We start from the raw sequence: 21,466 nt of genomic DNA, 5'->3' as shown, positions 1-21,466 counted from the left end.
ATAATACAAATTCACCTCCAAGCTCTGTTATTGTCAAAAAAAAATAGAAACCTTAGCTGTATCTTGGAAAATAATACAGACACACTCCCAAGCTCTGTTATTTTCAAAAATACATATACAACTCTTAGCTGTATCTCGGTAAATAATACAAATGCACCCCCAAGTTGTGTTATTTTCAAAAATACAAATAAAACCCTTAGCTGTATCTCGGAAAATAATACAAATACAAACCCAAGCTGTGTTATTTTCAATAATACAAATAAAACCCTTAGCTCTATCTCGGAAAATTATACAAATACACCCCCAAGCTCTGTTATTGTCAAAAATACAAATACAACCCTTAGTTGTATCTCGGATAATAATACAAATACACCCCCAAGCTGTGTAATTGTCAATAATACAAATACAACCCTTAGCTGTGTCTCAGAAAATAACACAAATACACCCCCAATCTGTGTTATTTTCAAAAATACAAATACAACCCTTAGCTGTATCTCGGAATATGATTCAAATACACTGCCAAGCTGTGTTATTTTCAAAAATACAAATACAACCCTTAGCTGTATGTCGGAAAATGATATAAATACACCCGCAAGGTGTGTTATTTTCAAAGATTCAAATAAAACCCTTAGCTGTATCTTGGAAAATGATACAAATACACCACCAAGCTGTGTTATTTCCAAAAATACAAATAAAACCCTTACCTGTATCTCGCAAAATAATACAAAAACACCCCCAAGCTGTGTTATTATCAAAAATACAAATACCAACCATAGCTGTATCTCGGAAAATATTACAAATACACCCTCAAGCTGTGTTATTTTCAAAAATACAAACAAAAGCCTCAGATATATCTAGGAAAATAATACAAATACACCCCCAAGCTGTGTTATTTTCAAAAATACAAATACATCCCTTAGCTGTATATCGGAAAATAATACAAATAAACCCCCAAGCTGTGTTATTTTCCAAAATACAAATACAACCCTTAGCTGTATGTCAGAAAATAATACAAATACACCCAAAATCTGTGTTATTTTCCAAAATACAATACAACCCTTAGCTGTATCTTGGACAATAATACAAATACACCCACAAGCTGTGTTATTTTAAAATATACATATACAACCCTTAGCTGTAGCTTGGAACATAATACAAATAAACCCCGAAGCTGTGTTCTTTTCAAAAATACAAATACAACCCTTAGCTGTATCTTGGAAAATGATACAAATACATCTCCAAGCTGTTTTATTTTCAAAAATACATATACAACCCTTAGCTGTATCTTGGAATATAATACAAATACACAACGAAGCTGTGTTATTGACAAAAATAAAAATACAACCCTTAGCTGTATCTTTGGAAATAATACAAATACCCACCAGGCTGTGGTGTTTTCAAAAATACAAATAAATCCCTTAGCTGTATCTTGAAAAATAATACAAATACACCCCGAAGCTGTGTATTTTCAAAATACAAATACAACCCTTACCTGTATCTTGGAAAATAATACAAATACAGCCCCAAGCTGTGTTATTTTCAAAAATACAAATACAACCCTTAGCTTTATCTCGGAAAATAATACAAATACAGCACCCAGCTGTGCTATTGTCAAAAATACAAATACCACCCTTAGCTGTATCTCGGAAAATAATACAAATACACCCCTAAGCTGTGTTATTTTCAAAAATACAAATAGAACACTTAGCTGTATCTTGGAAAATAATGCAAATACACCCCAAGCTGTGTTATTGTCAAAAATACAAATACAACACTTAGCTCTATGTCGGAAAATAATGCAAATACAACCCCAAGCAGTGTTATTGCCAAAAATACAAATAAAACCCTTAGCTGTATCTCGGAAAATAATACAAGTACACACCCATGCTGTGTTATTGTCAAAGATACAAATACAACCCTTAGCTGTATCTCGGAATATAATACAAATAAACCCCCAAGCTCTGTTATTGTCAAAAAAAAAAAAATACAACCCTCAGCTGTATCTTGCAAAATAATACAAATACACCCCCAACCTGTGATATTTTCAAAAATACAAATACAATCCTTAGCTTTATCTCGGAAAATAATACAACTGCACCCCCAACCTGTGTTATTTTCAAAAATACAAATACAACCCTTAGCTGTTTCTCGGAAAATAATACAAATACACCCAAAAGCTGTGTTCTTTTCAGAAATACATGTACAACCCTTAGCTGTATCTTGGAAAATAATACAAATAAACCACCAAGCTGTGTTCTTTTCAAAAATATAAATACAACCCTTAGCTGTATTTTGGAAAATAATACAAATACACCCCGAAGCTGTGTTAATTTCATAAATACGAATACATCCCTTAGCTGTATCTTGGAAAATAATACAAGTATACACCCCAAGCTGTGTTGTTGTCAAAAATACAAATACAACCCTTAGATGTATCTTGAAAAATAATTCAAATTCCCCCCCCAATATGTGTTATTTTCATAAATACAAATAAAACCCTTAGCTGTATCTTGGAAAATAATACAAATACACCCCCCAAGCCGTGTTATTTTCAAAAATACAAATACAACCCTTAGCTGTATCTTCGAAAATAATACAGATACACCCCAAGCTGTGTTATTTTCAAAAATACCAATACAACACTTAACTGTATCTTGAATACAATACAAATACAACACGCAGGCTGTGTTATTTTCAAAAATACCAATACAACCTTTAGCTGTATCTTGGAAAATAATACAAATACACCAGAAGGCTGTGTTATTTTCAAAAATACCAATAAAACCGTTAGCTGTATATTGGAAAATAATACAAATACACCCGCCAAGCTGTGTTACTTTCAAAAATACAAATACAACCCTTATCTGTATCTGGGAAAATAATACAAATACACCCCACAAGCTGTGTTATTTTCAAAAATACTAATACAACCCTTAGCGGTATCTTGGAAAATATTACAAATACACCACCCAAGCAGTGTTAGTGTCAAAAATACAAATGCAACCCTTAGCTGTATCTTTCAAAATAATACAAATACACCCCCCAAGATGCGTTAATTTCAAAAATACTAATACAACCCTTAGCTTTATCTTGAAAAAAAATACAAATACACCCACCAAGCAGTGTTATTTTCAAAAATACAATTACCACCCTTAGCTGTATCTTGGAAAATAATACAAATACACCCTCCAAGCTGTGTTATTTTCAAAAACACAAATACAACCCTTAGCTGTACCTTGGAAAATAATACAAATAACCCCCCCACAATCTGTTGTATTTTCAAAAATACAAATACTACCCGTTGCTGTATCTTGGAAAATAATACAAATACACCCCCCAAGCTGTGTTATTTTCAAAAATACAAATACAACACTCAGCTGTATCTTGGAAAATAATACAAATACACCCCCAAGCTGTGTTATTGTCAAAAATACAAAAATACATCTCTTAGCTGTATCTTGGAAAATAATACTAATACACCCCAAAGCTGTGTTATTTTCAAAAATACAAATACAACCCTTACCTGTGTCTTGGAAAATAATACAAATATACCCCCCATGCTATGTTATTTTCAAAAATACAAATACAACCCTTAGCTGTATCTTGGAAAATAATACAAATACACTCCAAGCTGTGTTATTTTCAAAAATACAAATACAACCCTTAGCCGTATCTTGGAAAATAATACAAATACAACCCCATGCTGTGTAATTTTAAAAAATCCCAAGACAACTCTTACCCGTATCTTGGAAAATAATACAAATACACCCCCAAGCTGTGTTATTTTCAAATATACAAAAACAACCCTTAGCCATATCTTGGAAAATAATACAAATACACCCCCAAGCGGTGTTATTTTCAAAAATACAAATACAACCCTTAGCCGTATCTTGGAAAATAATACAGATACACCCCCAATCTGTGTTATTTTCAAAAATACAAATACAACCCTTAGCCGTATCTTGGAAAATAATACTGATACACCCCCAAGCTGTGTTATTTTCAAAAATACAAATACAACCCTTAGCTGTATCTTGGAAAATAATACAGATACAACTTCAAGCTGTGTTATTTTGAAAAATGAAAATACAACCCTTAGCTGTATCTTTGAAAATAATACAAATACAGCCCCAAGCTGTGTTATTTTCAAAAATACAAATACATCTTTTAGCTGTATCTTGGAAAATAATACAAATACACCCCAAAGATGCATTATTTTCAAAAATACAAATACAACCATTAGCTGTATCTTGGAAAATAATACAAATACACCCCCAAGCTGTGTTATTTTCAAAAATACAAATACAACCCTCAGCTGTATCTTGGAAAATAATACAAATACACCCCCAAGCTGTGTAATTGTCAAAAATACATATTCAACCCTTTGCTGTATCTTGGAAAATAATACAAATACACCTTCAAGCTGTATTATTGTCAAAAATACAAATACAACCCTTAGCTGTATCTTGGAAAATAATACAAATACTCCCACAATCTGTGTTATTTTCAAAAACACAAATACAACCCTTAGCTTTATCTTGGAAAATAATACAAATACACACCCAAGCTGTGTTATTTTCAAAAATACAAATAAAACCCTCAGCTGTATGTTGGAAAATAATACAAATACACCCACAATATGTGGTATTTTCAAAAATACAAAAACAACCCTTAGCTGTATCTTGGAAAATAATACAAATACACCTCCAGGCTGTGTTATTTTCAAAAATACAAATACAACCCTTAGGTGTATATTGGAAAATAATACAAATACACCCACAGTCTGTGTTATTTTCAAAAATACAAATACAACCCTTAGCTGTGTATTGGAAAATAATATAAATACACCCCCAGGTTGTGTTTTTTTTCAAAAATGCAAATATATCCCTTAGCTGTATCCTGGAAAATAATACAAATACACCCCCAGGCTGTGTTATTTTCAAAAATACAAATACAACCCTTAGCTGTATCTTGGAAAATAATACAATTACACCCCCAGGCTGTGTTATTTTCAAAAATGCAAATACAACCCTTAGCTGTATGTTGGAAAATAATGCAAATACACCCCCAAGCTGTTTTATTGTCAAAAATACAAATATAACCCTTAGCTGTATCTTGGAATATAATACAAATTCACCTCCAAGCTCTGTTATTGTCAAAAAAAAATAGAAACCTTAGCTGTATCTTGGAAAATAATTCAAACACACCCCCAAGCTCTGTTATTTTCAAAAATACATATACAACTCTTAGCTGTATCTCGGTAAATAATACAAATGCACCCCCAAGTTGTGTTATTTTCAAAAATACAAATACAACCCTTAGCTGTATCTCAGAAAATAATACAAATACAAACCCAAGCTGTGTTATTTTCAATAATACAAATAAAACCCTTAGCTCTATGTTGGAAAATAATACAAATACACCCCCAAGCTCTGTTATTGTCAAAAATACAAATACAACCCTTAGTTGTATCTCGGATAATAATACAAATACACCCCCAAGCCGTGTAATTGTCAATAATACAAATACAACCCTTAGCTGTGTCTCAGAAAATAACACAAATACACCCCCAATCTGTGTTATTTTCAAAAATACAAATACAACCCTTTGCTGTATCTCGGAAAATGATACAAAAACACCCCCAAGCTGTTTTATTGTCAAAAATACAAATACAACTCTTAGCTGTTTCTCGGAATATGATACAAATACACTGCCAAGCTGTGTTATTTTCAAAAATACAAATACAACCCTTAGCTGTATCTCGGAAAATAATACAAATACAAACCCAAGCTGTGTTATTTTCAATAATACAAATAAAACCCTTAGCTCTATGTCGGAAAATAATACAAAAACACCCCCAAGCTGTGTAATTGTCAATAATACAAATACATCCCTTAATTGTATCTTGGAAAATAATACAAATACGTCCCCAAGCTGTGTTATTTTCAAAAATACAAATACAACCCTTAGCTGTATCTTAGAAAATAATACAAATACACCCCCTCCCTGTGTTATTTTCAAAAATACAAATACATCCCTTAGCTGTTTCTTTGAAAATAATACAAATACACCCCCCAAGCTGTGTTATTTTCCAAAATACAAATACAACCCTTAGCTGTATCTTTGAAAATAATACAAATACACCACCAAGCTCTGTTATTTTCAAAAGTACAAATACTTAAGCACTTAAAGCGGGGACCAATTTACCTGTTTATTCTGAGTAACTTGTCTATCATTCAAAGCACGGACAGTTTTAGCTGTGTATTTTTAAAAAGTTGTCTCTACCTCCCATAGCTCATGAAGTCAAAACGAGTGATCTGTGTCCCCTTGAGTTGGCATTCTTTTAGTAAGAAAGGATTAAGTTCTATTTGAATTCTGGAAAACTGCTTCTCATCTTGTCAATCAACTGTCATTTTTTGTGTTAATTTCTAGGAGAGGTAATAGAGTCAATCCAAAACCAAAGGTGTATTCAACTCCAGATTGACAAGTCAAATCAAGAAAGCAGGCACTGAGCTGGAAGAAGGATCTTTTCCCTGTGGGCCTTAAGGCCCACATAAATCCCTGTGAAGGAATCGGGAAACAGAGACAGAAAGGGACTGGCCTAAGGCTTGTCACTTGAAGGTGCCTGGCATACTGACTGGCAGAGGGCTGGAAATCAAATCCAAATCTTCGGACATGTAATTTCACAGGGTGCGCCGCCTCTCCCAGGCCCAAAGTGACACTTCAATGGCTTAACGAGAGCTTGACGGGATTGATGTCAGCATGAAAAGACATTAGATTCCATCGACGTGTCTTTGGCCCATTGTCTCTAAGGAGAATGTGCCTGGTTCAAATTCTCACTTTGTTTCTCACCTGAGAGATGTGGCCTCAGTGGTCAATGGGAAATGAGCTGGTTTCAGTCACCACCCTCTCACTCATCATCAAGAAAAATTCCTTCAACCATACATGGATTGTATTTTCAGGAGTGCTGGGCTTCATCCACGGTTCTGAGTAACATGCTAAAAGAGGAAAAAAGATTTGCTGCTCAGGAATGGAGACAGAAACACAGACACAAACACACACACACACACACACACACACACACACACACACACACACACAGTGACACAAAAAAACCCCAAACACAGGCCGCACAAACTACTGCTCGTGTTCAGCAAAATGCTTAGTGGTATGAGGTGGGCTTTGAACCTGTCCATGCTCCAAAGGAAGACACACCTTTCACTATTTCACCCGACTATTCTTGTAGGAAATGTGAATAATTCTTTCATACATGGCTCATGATGCCAGGGACCACTCTCATTTCACCCTCAGAGGCAGACAAGAGGACTGCAAAGGACTCAGGTGTCGTCCCTGCTGACTGAAGAGGACTCCCATTTCCCCTCGAACCCAAAGTCACAGCAAAAGTAGCTTTCTCTTTGAAGAGCACACAACTTTTTCAAAATACGCAGCTAAAACAGTCCCTGATTTAAGTACTAAAGCACTTAAAGGGGGACCGTTTTAGCTGTGTATTCTGAAAAACTTGTCTAGCATTCAAAGCACGGACAGTTTTAGCTGTGTGTTTTGAAAAAGTTGTCTCTACCTGCCATATGTCATGAAGTCAAAACGAGTGATCTGTGTCCCCTTGAGTTGAGCATTCTTTGAGTAAGAAAGTATTAAGTTCTATTTGAATTCTGGAAAACTGCTTCTCATTTTGTCAATCAACGGTCAGTTTTGTGTGTCAATTTCTAGGAGAGGTAATAGAGTCGATCCAAAACCAAAGGTGTATTCAAGTCCAGATTGACAAGTCAAATCAAGAAAGCCGGCACTGAGCTGGAAGAGGGATCTCTTCCCAGTGGGCCTCAAGGCCCACATAAATCCCTGTGAAGGAATTGGGAAACAGAGACAGAAAGGGACTCGCCTAAGTCTTGTCACTTGAAAGTGCCTGGCAGACTGACTGGCAGAGGGCTGGAAATCAAATCCAAATCTTAAGACGTGTAATTCCACAGGGTGCACTGCCTCCCCCAGGCCCAATGTGACACTTCAATGGCTTAACGAGAGCTTGACGGGATTGATGTCAACATGAAAAGACATTAGATTCCATCGGACCTGTCTTGGGCCCATTGTCTCTAGGGAGAATGTGCCTGGTTCAAATTCTCACTTTGTTTCTCACCTGAGAGATGTGGCCTCAGTGGTCAATGGGAAATGAACTGATTTCAGTCACCACCCTCTCACTCATCATCAAGAAAAATTCCTTCAAACATACATGGATTGTGTTTTCTGGAGTGCTGGGCTACATCCACGGTTCTGAGTAACATGCTAAAAGAGGAAAAATGATTTGCTGCTCAGGAATGGAGACAGAAACACAGACAAACACACACACACACACAGAGTGACACAAAAAACACCCAAACACAGGCCGCACACACAACTGCTCGTGTTCAGCAAAATACTTATTGGTATGAGGTGGGCTTTGAACCCGTCCATGCTCCAAAGGAAGACACACCTTTCGCTATTTCACCCGTCTATTCTCATACGAAATGTGAATAATTCTTTCAGACATGGCTCATGATGCCAGGGACCACTCTCATTTCACCCTCAGAGGCAGACAAGAGGACTGCAAAGGACTCAGGTGTCGTCCCTGCTGACTGAAGAGGACTCCCATTTCCCCTCGAACCCAAAGTCACAGCAAAAGTAGCTTTCTCTTTGAAGAGCACACAACTTTTTCAAAACACACAGCTAAAACGGTCCCCGCTTTAAGTGTTACAGAAAAAAAAAAATACTTAGGAATATATCTAACAAAGGGTGGACAGACCTCTAGTAGGAAAACTACATAACACGGATGAAAGAAAACATAGATGACACAAAGAAATGAAAACACATCACATGGCCCTGGATGGGTAGAATCAATAATGTAAAAATGAGCATACTGCAATGTACAAATACATGCAATGTATAAACACGATGCAATTCCCATCAAAATTTTACCATCATTCTTCACAGAGTTAGAAAAATAGTTCTAAGGCCGGGCGTGGTGGCTCATGCCTGTAATCCGAGCATTTTGGAGGCCAAGGCAGGTGGATCACCTGAGGTCGGGAGTTCAAGAAAAGCAGTTCTAAAATTCATATGGAAACAAACAAGAGCCAACATAGCCAAAGCACGACTAAGTAAAAGGAACAAATCTGGAGGCATCACACTTCCTGATTTCAAACTGTAAGGCCATGGTCACCAAAACAGCATGGTACTGGTATAAAAACAGGCACGTAGATCAATGGGAACAGAATAGAAAATCCAGAAATAAAACCAAATACTTACAGCCAACTGATCTTCAGTAAAGCAAGCAAAAACATCAAGTGGAGAAAGGACACCCTTTTCAACAAATGGTGCTGAGATAACTGGCCAGCCACATGTAGGAGAATAAAGCTGAATCCTTATCTCTCACCTTATACAAAAATGAACTCAGGACAGATTAAAGACTTAAACCTAAAACCTGAAACTATAAAAATTCTAGAAGATAACACTGGAAGAACCCTTTTAGGCATTGGCTTAGGCAAAGATTTTATGACTAAAAACCCAAAAGCAATTGCAACATAAACAAAGATAAATAGCTGAGAGATAACTAAAGAGCTTTTGCATGGCAAAAATAACAGTCAGCAGAATAAACAGTTAACTCACAGAGTGAGAGAAAATGTTCACAATATATACTTCTGACAAAGGACTCATATCCAGAATCCACAACAAACTCAAACAAATCAGTAAGAAAAATTCAATCAACCCCATCCAAAAGTGGGCTAAGACATGAATAGACAATTCTCCAAAGAAGACATACAAATGGCTAGCAAATAATTTAATAAATGCTCAACATCACTAATGATGTGGGAAATGTAAATCAAAACAACAATGCAATACCACCTTACTCCTGCAAGAATGGTCATAATCAAAGAATATAAAAACAACGACAACAACAACAACAACAGTAGATGTTGGCATGGTTGTGGCAATTAGGGAACACTTCTACACTGCTAGAAGAAATATAAACTAGTACGGCCACTACGGAAAACAGGGTGGAGTTCCTTAAAGAACTAAAAGTAGAATTACCATTTGATCAAGCAATACCACTACTGGATATCTACTCAGAAAAAAAGTCATTATTTGAGAAAAGATACTTGCACATGCATGTTTATAGCAACAAAATTCACGACTGCAAAATCATGGGACCAATCCAAATACCCATCAATAAATGAGTGGATAAAGAAACTGGCATACATATACATGATGGAATACTACTCAGCCAAAAAAGGAATAAATTAGCAGCATTTGCCATAACCTAGATGAGATTGGTGACTTATTCTAAGTGAAGCGACTCGAGAATGGAAAACCAAATATTGTATGTTCTCACTGATATGCGGGAACTAAGCTATGAGTACACAAAGGCTTACGAATGACACAGTGGACTTCGATGACTTGGTGGAGGTGGGGAGGCACAAGGGACAAAAGCAACAAATACAATGCCGTGTATACTGCTCAGGCGATGGGTGCACTAGGATCTCACACATTACTAAAGAATTTACTCATGTAACCAAATACCACCTGCACACCCCAATAACTTGTGGAAAATAAAATAAAATAACAAAGAATCTTTCTATGAAGTATTTGTTATGCACTAGGCATGGTTCTAAGAGGTTTACATATATTGATTTATTTAATATTCTCACCAACCACCCTCAGGGGACACTATTGTCAACCTCATTTTACAGATGAGGGAATGAGACGTAGAAAAGTTAAATTGCTTACTCAATGTTACACATAATATGTGGCAAAGACAAGATTTAAAGTAATTAATAATGTGACCGTATTTTAGGGGAAAGTTCAATTGACTTGAGGAAATAAATGTGAAATGCATCAGCATTTTCTTTGTGTTTCAGCAGATAATGCATTGTGCCTCACTGCCACTGATGAACCACTTAGGAAGCTAGGCGAGAACAAAGCCGTGATTAACCAGCAGTCTGCTGGTCAGGAGAAGGGTGAGAAGGTGCCAGTGGGGTCCTACCCATTCTCTATCAGCTTATCTAGGACTCTCCAATCTCTCTACTTTCTCATTCTGCCTAATACAAAATACATTACAAAACCTGTCTTCCTGAGACTAAAATAATTCACCCATGCTTGGTGTCCAGGGCCCACGTTAATCATGTCTGAAACTTGGTTTAACAAATGCACAATTAATCATCATCGCTTTCATCTCTTTAAACTATGACACAGTCATTAAAACATACCTAACTTGACTTCAAGATGTGCAGGGTAGAGAATCAGAGGGTTGGATGGGCATGGGGAGCTGGGTGCAGGCTCAGTCTCATCTGGCCTTCACTTGCCTTCCTCTAAGCCAGATTGCCTGAGGGGAGGAGCAGTGTAACATCTGCTTCCAGTGATGAAAATCCACCCTACCAACAGAATGGCCATACGTTGAGAATAGGGAAGTACTGAGTTCTGAAACTCAGTACTTCATGAGTGAAGACTCATCCCAAACTCCTTCGATGTAAGTTTACTATCTATCTGTGGATGTTATCAGACTACATAATCTTGTAAATTTATTTAGACCATCTTTCCGTTATTTTGAGTGAGTTATGCTTTTTCAATTAGTTGATGGTTGTTTTTTTAAAACTGGGAAGAAATGCAGATAACTTTTCTCACCATAAACTGAGCACATATGATGCTTCAAGCCATATAAATGTTTCATGGGTTTTGTGAACTGTACTGGTAGGAAGAGAATTCTGACATGTCACCTCATAATTCTTTGTGTAAAATCAACATGACAACAGCTTGAAATTGAAATCTAAGTTCAAACCTGATTAATAGTTTCATAAAATCTACAGTGGTAGTAAGTGATTGCAGGAAGGAAAAAATTATCTGGGTAGTTTTCAGCCATACTGATGTGTACAATGAATCTAGGGGTGATTAAATGTTGAGTGCATAAACAAATGAGCTAATATGTAAGTGGAATGTTGATAAATTATTGATCGATGGCCTAAATAGTATATACGACTTAGTTATATCACTGACTATCTAGACGATTCTGCTTTCCTGAATTGGTTTTTCTAGCTCCATTCTTTCCAAATCATCAGGAATGCTTGATTTACTACCTGGCTAACCAGGAGCTCACAGGTATCTTCTCATCCTTGAGCCAAGGGCCTTCACTCATCACTGTTTCTTTCCTTGATTATTACTTGCAAGTGATAAATGTACTTGCTTTTCATCATCTCTTCTTCCAATACATGCCCCATGATGAGAAGGACTCAGCCTGGCTTGTTATTCCCATAAGGACAAAGGCCAACTAAAAATAAGAAGCTCGACTCTATGTAAAGGACTGAATTGTGCCCCACACTAAATTTGCATGTGGAAGTCCTACCCTCCAGTGTGACTTTATTGGAAGAGAGGGCCTTTAAAGAGTTAATTAAGGTTAGATGAGATGACAAGGATTGGGCTTCAGTATAATAAGACTGGTGTTCTTCTAAGAGGAGAAAGAGACACAAGAGATCTCTCTCCCTGTGCATGGGGAAAAGGCCACATGGGAGGGAGTGAAAAGGTAACTGTCTCCAAGATAGGAAGAGCAGTCTCACCAAAAGCCAACCCCACTGGCACCTTCGTCTTAGACTTTCGGCCTCAAGAACAGTGAGGAAATAAATATCTGTTGTTTAACTTACCCAATCTGTAGTATTTTGTTAGAAGCCTATAATTACTAACTGACTCATATATTCTCCATGTTAAAAATAAGAAAAGAAGCACCTTTTGCTTAGGGCGTTTATTTTAGAAAGCTTGTACATCTTTCTCATATTGAAATGTATGTAAATATTCTTAAAAGATAACTTAGTCTCATTAGTTTTAAGACCCAAAGATGCTGTTCTGAAAGCCTGGGAATCATCACTTTGAAAATTATCAAGGAAGATAACACCTCCATTTCTCAGGTTCAGTAGGAGGCTGGGAGGGTAAGTTCCGCAGGTATCTTACTCCAAGTTGCAAGACAACCTCCTTTTATAAAGACATAAGAAGTTTATTTTTTCTTTGGAAAAGCCAATTGTCTAACAGAGACGGTTACCCCAATTGCTAAGAACGTTTAAAATGAAAGGTGTGTGACAAATGGGACTGTAAAGTCCCCTTGAGGACAAGTTATTGCTTACCTTGAGAATTTGTATGTTAAAGGTTGTATCTGCTTTTTATATAAAAAGGTGAGAGTTGTTTTTTATTTTTTTTTTCTGTCTTTGCAACTGCTGAGCTGATTTCCTGAGAAGTGCATCTCACTTTGGTTTCATGCTAAAAGAAATAAAGGTTATTCAATTAGAAAAAGAGGAAGTCAAATTGTCTCTATTTGCAGATGACATGATTGTATATTTAAAAGACCCCATTGTCTCAGCCCAAATCTCCTTAAGTTGATAAGCAACTTCAGCAAAGTCTCAGGATACAAAAACAATGTGCAAAAATTATGAGCATTCCTGTACATCAGCAACAGACACACAGAGAGCCAAATCATGAGTGACCTCCCATTCACAGTTGCTACAAAGAGAATAAAATACCTAGAAATACAACTAACAAAACATGTGAAGGACCTCTTCAAAAAGAAGGACAAACCACTGCTTAAGAAAATAAGAGAGGACAGAAACAGATATAAAAACATTTCATACTCATGGTCAGGAGGAATCGATATTGTGAAAATGACCATACTGCCCAAAATAATTTACATATTCAATGCTATCCCCATAAGCTACCAATGACTTTCTTCACAGAATTGGAAAATAAACACCTTCAGCTTTATACGGAACCAAAAGAGAACCTACATAGCCAAGACAATCCTAAGCACACAATTATGGAGACATCATACTACCTGACTTCAAACTGTACTACAAGGCCACAGTAATAAAAACACCGTGGTACTGGTACCAATGTAGACCAACGGGACAGAACAGAGGCCTCGAAAGTAACACCACACAGCTACAACTGTCTGATCTTTGACAAACCTGACAAAAACAAGCCATGGGGAAAGGATACCCTAGGTAACAAATGGTGTTGGAAAACTGGCTAGCCACATGCAGAAAGCTGAAACTGGATCCCTTCCTTGCACCTTATATAAAAATCAACTCCGGATGGATTCAAGATTTAAACATAAGACCTAACACCATAAAAAACCTAGGCAGTACCATTCTGGACATAAGCATAGGCAAGGACTTCATGACTAAAACAGCAAAAGCAATGGCAACAGAAGCCAAAACAGACAAATGAGATCTAAACTTAAGAACTTCTGCACAGCAAAATAAATTAGCATTAGAGTGAACTGGCAACCAAAAGAATGTGCAAAAAATTTTGTGACAGAGATGAAGAGACACTTTTCAAAAGAAGACATTCATGCAGCCAACAAACATGAAAAAAAAAAAAAGCTCATCATCACTGATAACTAGAGAAATGCATATCAAAACCACTTTGAGGTACCATCTCATGCCAATTAGAATGGCAATCATTAAAAAATCTGGAGACAACAGATGTTGGAGACAATGTGGAGAAACAGGAATGCTTTTACACTGCTGTTGAGAGTGTAAATTGTTCAACCATTGTGGAAGACAGTGTGGTGATTCCTTCAGGATCTAGAAATAGAAATATTGTTGGACCCAGGAATCCCATTATTAGATATGTACCCAAAGGATTATAACACTTTCAATTATAAAGACACGTGTACACGTATGTTTATTGTGGCACTGTTTACCATAGCAAGGACTTTGAACTAACCCAAATGCCCATCATAGATAGACTGGACAAGGAAAATATGTCACACATACACCATGGAATACTGTGCAGCCATAAAAAATAACTTCATGTCCTTTGCTGGAACATGGATGAAGCTGAAAACCATCATTCTCAGCAAACTGACACAAGAACAGAAAACCCAATATTGCATGTTCTCACTCATAAGTGGGTGCTGAATAATGAGAACACACAGAAACAGGTAGGGGAACATCACACACTGGGGCCCAGGGGCTGAGGTGCTAGGGGAGGAATAGCAGGGTGTGGGCGAATTGGGGAGGGATAGCATTAGGAGAAATACCTAATGTAGATGACGGGGCAATGGATGAAGTAACAACCACCATGGCATGTGTATACCTATTGAACAAGGCTACATGATCTCCATATGTATTGCAGAACTTAAAACATAATATTTTTTTCTAAAATATAAGTGGATGGTGAACAATGAGACCACATGGACACAGGGAGGGGAACATCACACACTGGGGCTTGTGGGTGGTGGGGGAGGGGTGGGGAGGAACAGGCAGGGGTAGGGGGATTGGGAAGGGATAACACGAGAAATACCTAGTGTAGTTGATGGGAGGATCAGATGCAGCAAAGCACCAAGACGTGTGGATACCTATGTAACAAAATGCACGTTCTGCACATGTACCCCGGAAATTAAAGTGTAATAATAGTATTTCTTTCTCTTCTACCTTCGTGGAGAAGTTTTCTTGGTTGGGGGGAGATTTCGTTTTCAATTATGTGTCTCTAACACCTCCCAGTCTCAGTGAGAATGTTAAACATATATACATATATACATATATACGCATATGTATATGTATATATATATATATTTATATATATATGTATATAAACATCTTCTAAATTAATACTTTATCTCTTCATCTGTATTAGTCCAATTTGCATTGCTGTAATAAAGGGATACCTGAGGCTGGGTAATTTATAGGGAAATGAGGGTGATTAGACTCATGGTTGTGCAGACTGTCCAAGAAGCATGGCACCAGCATCTGCTTCTTGTGAGACCTCAGGGAGCTTACAACCATGGCAGAAGGCAAAGGGGAGCTGGCATCTAACATAGTGAGAGAGGAAGCAAGAGAGAGACGGGGGCAGTATCACACTTTAACAACCAGATCTCAGTGAGTGAAGAGAGCAGGAATTCAGCCATTACTGTGAGGAGGGCACCAAGCCATTCAGGAAGGATCTGCCCGATGAGCCAACACCTCCCTCCCAGCAGGCCCTACCTCCAACACTGGGGATCACATTTCAACATGAGACTTGAAGGGCCCAAACATTCAAACGATATCACCATCTCTGTTACTACTGTATCTACACAGGTAATGAGGGGTTCTGTTAGACTTCATTACATCTTAATTCTGCTGCCCATATCAGATAAACAATGGTAGGCTGGTAATGAGGAATCAGAAGTAGAGGCCAAAAGTGGTTTTACTCAGATGGCCATAGCATCATTTTAAATGTTTGGAAAAATTAGATTTCTTGGGTTAGTGCACTGATTAGTGGAAAATGCCCTGTGCTTGCAGTTGGAAGAATGTGGATCTGAACTCCGTTCTACCACTGACTCTCTCTGTGAGTCTTACCAGTCTCCTAATTTCACCCTGAAGCCCAATCTCCTCATCTGAAAACATCTCTTGTTTCTTCTAGGGTCACTGAGAGACCAGATGAAATATTACAGGTGTGCTTTGCGTGTACCCTAGTGTTTTCTTAGTATTCACTAACCTTGCCATCTAAAGGGACTGTGACATTTACCAGCTAGTTTCCAAAGGGGCTTACTCCTAAAGGAAAGGAAAACTGATCTTTCCATTTCCAGTTCATCTGTCCATTCTTCTACTCCTTTAAACTTCTTCATAAAGACTTTCTTGCCTTTCAGCATTATATTCTATCTTTAATAACATAGGACATGGTGCTCACAGTTTTGCACATTTAATTTGTTCTGCATTGGGGGTTATGGTTCCTAAGGGAGATGCCCTATCAAGTTACCCTGTCTTTTCAGCTCAAGAATTCAAGGTGTTTATAAACTGAGGAAATACAATGACTTCAAGTGGAAAATAAAATGAGAAATAACTGCATACTACAAGATAGCAGTGCAATTTAGAGCTAGAATAGGCCTAATGTGTTCTAAATCTAGCATAAACACATTTCATGTTATAAATATGGATTTTAAGTAAAAAACCAAGCTTTCTGTTGTGATTTATTTATTTAGGTTTCTCTCTAATTTGGTCGAGGTCTCTCTTTAAAGGAGGCCAGAAGCCGGCCCATCTTCAGGAGAGCCCTGGCCAGGAGGAAAGGCAGGCTCTGGGGTGTCAGTCAGGTAAGGCACAAGGAGGAGGCAACACCAAAACACAGGAACAGAAGAAATCTCTAACTTACACATCCTGGAGAAGGTCGGGGAGCGTCTGGAGCCCGAGGGGCAGTCTGAAGGCCGTGAGGAACCAGAGAGCAGAGGGAGGGCCTGAAGCTTTCTTCTCGGGCTTTCCCGTGAGGGTGTGGCTTTGCTGATTTAAGAGAACACGTGGAGCTGGGCTTATTTACAGGGCTCTGGTGTCGACCATTAGGTTTTATCATGACCAGCAGCTGTGTGATGGGTGGGTTCTGACTCAGCGGGATGGGCCGCATCACGACCACTCAGGGAGGGGGAGGGTTACCCAGATCGGAGGGGATACAGTGAGACTGGGCTTCAGACAACTTAGGTCAGGTCTGAAAATGGATGCTGAGGCAGCAACTATTAAACACATTTATGGCAGCTTTCCCCGAAACCTGGCTTTTAAATCATTTATATTACACATGAACAAAAACTAAACTGAAAATATTTGGAAGTAACCCCTTTGGTTTGCACTAATAAGCGGGAATCAAGTTTCTAGGTTGTCCTGTTTTAAGTCAAATGACAATGTTATTTAAGTTCTCCTATTCGTAGGTTCTCCTATTATAAGTAAAATGACAATGTCATTTCATCTTAAAGCTAAGATATGAAAATAGAGAGGGAAATATGTAGCCCTTTACCTGAGGTGTCAAAGTGTTTCTGTTCATAAAGGCCATTTTAAGTTTTAGTTTCAGATTTATCTTGTTACTTTAGTGCAGTCTAGGTGAAAATTTTCTTTTGAGGCTGTAAGACACATGTTCCCATTTGGAAAAAAGATATTTCATTCACCATATATGTTTCTACTATGACTGTCGAGTGTTTCTTTTATCTAGAGGTTTATATTGCTAAAGAAGTTGCCTATGGTTACAGTTTGCAGCCAACAAGTTACCCTGAATTAGCACAGGTGGCTCTTGCTATAGGAATGCTGTGGCGTGAGGCTTAACCATAGTTCTCATATTGTGGTTCCCGAACCAGCAGCATCAGTTGTGTCTGAGAACTTATTAGAAATGCAGATTCTCAGACCCCACCCAGACCTACTGGATAAGAAACTCTGAGTGGAAACCAGCAATCTGTGGCCCAACACGCCCTACAGGTGATTCTGGACTGCACTAGAGAGCCATCAATTTAATGTTACAGAAACCCTTTTAGGGTTTCTGTAGCACATTGCTTCAGTAATATAAATGTTGACTTTATTTTACTTAATGGCATATGTGATATAAATGGTATATTAATGTCATATAAATGACTATAAATGGTAGCACATTACTTAAATAATATAAATGGTCAACATTTTAAAATTCTTTTAGCTGGTACTGAAAACCACTATCCTGTTTAACAAGGGTTCAGCCTAACAACAGTGGTGGTCATCACAATTCACAGTTTTGGCCAGTTGGTCCTGTTCATAGGCACAGTCAGTGATTCACCCAGAGGACTCACAATGAGTTGCAAACACGTCCCTTCTGCAGAGCTCAGACCGGGATGCCTTTTGAGGTGCTAACTGGCAAAAAAGTTAAATGTCGTTGCGATTTACCCTGCCCTCATCTTCACCCTCATTCTGGGTCTTTGCTTTCCTTGAAACAGTCGCTTTCTCTGTGACCTTATTTATCCTCTCTCACTGTGTGCCCTTCCTCAAACTTGCAGAGAATCCACAAGATTCAGTAATCACCTTCTGAAGGTAGTTTCAGAACTGACTGCTCTCTTAGCTATATCTCTATCTTAGTAAACACAGTCACTTAGATGTCCTCCTGTTAACATCAGCACAAATAAATAAAACTGAATGTGTGCCTCACATCAGCTTCCTATCTGAGCGTCCACATTTTTGTCAGTGGGAGGTTGCACAGATCTACAAGTTACCCTGATTCCCCTTTCTCCTTTGCCGGCTTGACCCTGGAATGAGCTATAGATTTTCATAATATATATCATATTTATCCATTTCTCCATTACTGTATTTAGAATGTAAACACCGGAAATGGGAAACTGTTTTCCAAAAGGCCTTCTTCTGTCCCTTTCTTATTCCCTCCCTCTCTTTCTCCTTTCTTCCCTTTCTCTTAATTCCGTCCTTTTTTCCTTCTTTTATTTCCTCCCCTTCCTTCCACAAACAGATGGCAAAAGAAATGATTTAGCTCCTCTCCTTCTAGGTGTCCCACTGACTAAGAGCAGCCTTTGCATTCTTGAGCCTCAAAGTTCTCCACGTTCTGCTGACAATCTACTTCTTTCATCTCCCCTCCATCCACTTCCTGTATTGACTCTTATTGGGTCTCAAACTCAGACACACCGAAAAGCCTGATTGAAAGAGATATTTGAGACCAAATCCTAGGGTTTCTGACACAGTAGTTTCATGGTAAATCCCAAGATTTAACATTTCTGAAAAGTTTTCATGTGCTACAGATAGAATGTTGGTATCTCCCACAAATTCATATGTCCAAGTCCTAACCCCACAGTGTGTCTGTATTTAGAGATGGGGTCTCTAAGGAAGTCAGTCAAGTTAAATGAAGTCATAGGGTTGGGCCCTGGCCTGATGAGATTAGTGTCCTTATAAAATAGGGTGTTCTTATAAAATAAAACACCAGAGAAAGGAAAGGAAAGGAAAGGAGAAAGGAAACGAAAGGAAAGAAGAAAGAAAATGAAAGGAAAGCAAAATCAGATGTGGGTGTAATGCACACTAGCATGAGCAGGGGTGCGGTGTTGGTGGCGGATAAGATAATCAGGGAAGCCTTCTCTGTGAATGTGATAGAAGTGAGGGATGAGCCCTGGGAACTAATTTGAAGTTTCTTCAAATGGTTGCAAGTAGATTTACCGTATGACTCAGTGATTCCATTGCTAGCTATATGCCCCAAAGACCTGAAAACAGGTGTTCAAACAAAAACTTGTATGCTCTTTAAATGTGTCAAGATCATAAATATGCAGGAAAGTCTTGGAAACAGTGTCAGGAAAATTGGATCAGAATGAAAAAACATATTTTACTCCCAAGCGGGGCAAGAGGTAAAAGTTAAATGAGTTTGTGAACTGAATTATCATGTAGGAACCATGCTGATTTCTTGATCTAGGGGTTATGCGGTGGTAACCTAAGAGAGTTTCCACACTTTGGATAAAATATACCGGAGTATTTTGTGGGATGTTGCAAATCTGGCACAGCAATAACTGGTGGGGACTCTAAGAAAAGAAACAGGTTATATTTTGCACTGCTACTGGAAGTTTCCTAGAAGTATGACATTATTAAAAAGTAAATTACTTTTTAAAACAACCATATCAATACTATGCCAGAAAAGCAGAGACGTCACCAAAATCCACTATAGAGGCTACTCTTCATCCAAAGCTGTGAACCCTTATAAAAGCCTCAATGTCAACCAACTCCACTTAGTAGATATTATTATACTTAGTAGTATTAGAGGCTGCTGTGTGGACACATTAGTTTTACTGCACAGTGTGGATATTAGTGTTAGGGCACAGTGTACATATTATATTGGTGTTGGAGAACAGTGCAGATATTACATTAACATCAGGGAACCATACGGATAGTATTACATTAGCATTAGAAGCAACAGTGTGGATGTCAGATTAGCGTTAGAATATTATATTGGTGTGGATATTATGTTGGTGTTAGGGTACAGTATGGATATCATAGTAATGTTAGGGCACGGTGTGATTATTATATTAGAGGCCACTGTGAGAACATATCTTAGCAGCCACTGTGTCTGGATATTGACAATGATATGAGGATGTAGTCGTAATGATGGGATTTGGGGATTTCATTTTTCTAGATGAATTTCTTCCTTTGCTGAGTACTCTAAAGACTCTCTTCTCTGCACTCAGGGCCGTGGAAAGGAAGCTTTTTACTCACCAATGAACAAGACTTAGTTGACACCACCGTCGTGCTGCCCCGAGGAAGTCTTTGGGCACCTCAGAGGGAAGTTGGTCAGGGGTGGGTTCGTGCGCCCTCTGGTGGCACCAGAGCTCAGCACAGATACTCTTGCTCAGTTTCTCAGCAGACGTGCACCCCCGCCTGGCTGTCCTGAAATACCTATAAAATTCAATATTGAGTTTACTCAATGTAATAATTTTAGAAATTCAAACCAAAATGAAGCCCACTGTAGCCATTCCTTCCCAAAGACGGTGATGGAAGACTTTGGAAGCCATGTAGAATCAAATGAATATATACACAAATTAAGAAAAACAAAAACCTACTCAAAATAGTCCAGAGACTGTAATTTTAAATGCAAAACTATAAAAAATCTAAAAGAAAATCTATATGACGTTGAGTTTGGTGTTGACTTGTAACACAAAACATCAAATGCCAATTCATGAAAATATTGATAACGGACTTCATAA

At 37.9% G+C, this 21,466-nt stretch overlaps 1 long non-coding RNA gene across 2 annotated transcripts; it reads right to left on the bottom strand.

Moving 5' to 3' along the window:
• Window positions 1-6,856: 6,856 nt before the first annotated feature.
• Window positions 6,857-21,154, bottom strand: LOC141582551 (uncharacterized). Of its 2 annotated transcripts, none has more exons than XR_012515421.1 (3): window positions 20,979-21,154; window positions 13,149-13,281; window positions 6,857-6,998 (listed from the first exon to the last, which is right to left on the bottom strand). It is a non-coding gene; the product is annotated as an uncharacterized LOC141582551 (long non-coding RNA). The 2 variants fall into 2 exon arrangements; XR_012515422.1 differs by lacking the exon at window positions 6,857-6,998 and adding an exon at window positions 8,221-8,295.
• Window positions 21,155-21,466: the final 312 nt, after the last annotated feature.

Source organism: Saimiri boliviensis, chromosome 21 (genome assembly GCF_048565385.1).
Source record: "Saimiri boliviensis isolate mSaiBol1 chromosome 21, mSaiBol1.pri, whole genome shotgun sequence".
Lineage (NCBI taxonomy): Eukaryota > Metazoa > Chordata > Mammalia > Primates > Cebidae > Saimiri > Saimiri boliviensis.
Note: the sequence above shows the minus strand (reverse complement) of the source record. Positions and strands in the feature narration are given on the sequence as shown.